This window comes from Penaeus monodon, chromosome 24 (genome assembly GCF_015228065.2).
Source record: "Penaeus monodon isolate SGIC_2016 chromosome 24, NSTDA_Pmon_1, whole genome shotgun sequence".
Lineage (NCBI taxonomy): Eukaryota > Metazoa > Arthropoda > Malacostraca > Decapoda > Penaeidae > Penaeus > Penaeus monodon.
Window position 1 is genome coordinate 30,571,275 of NC_051409.1, and position 577 is coordinate 30,571,851.

A 577-nucleotide genomic window follows, 5' to 3' on the forward strand; every position below is an offset into this window, starting at 1 on the left:
GTAATATGTAACCAACCCCTTCCCCTTCCCCAACCCTTTCTCCCTCTGGCTATCCTTCCCCTTTTCCCCCAACTCCTCGTCACTCTCCACCCCCTCCCACTCTCCCTCTCCCCTCCCAATCACCTCCCCTCTCGACACCCTCCCCGCTACCCATTGCCCCCCTCCCCCTCTTTCCTCCACAGACCCACTAATTTGCAAGACCCTCGCGTGATCCTGGCTACGGCAGCGTCCACCTACGGGAGCCCCAGGCTATCTTTAATATGTAGAATGAATCTCGTCCATCTGTTGAATAGCACGTTTCGCTTTGATAAACATGTTGTCTATTTATGAAGAAGGTACCTAGGCAAATGTTTTTCGATTCGTACAGAGAGACGCACATACGGTCCTGCGTTACTCCCCCTGTACACAGTACATACACACACACGCACGAATAATGACACACATTACCTAATAGCATACACACACGCGCCATACACCAATACAATCATTTTATTAACCCATACACGTGCATGTACACGCACGTCTTATTTTAGCATACACACATACATATATGATCACACACGGATGTATATTATTA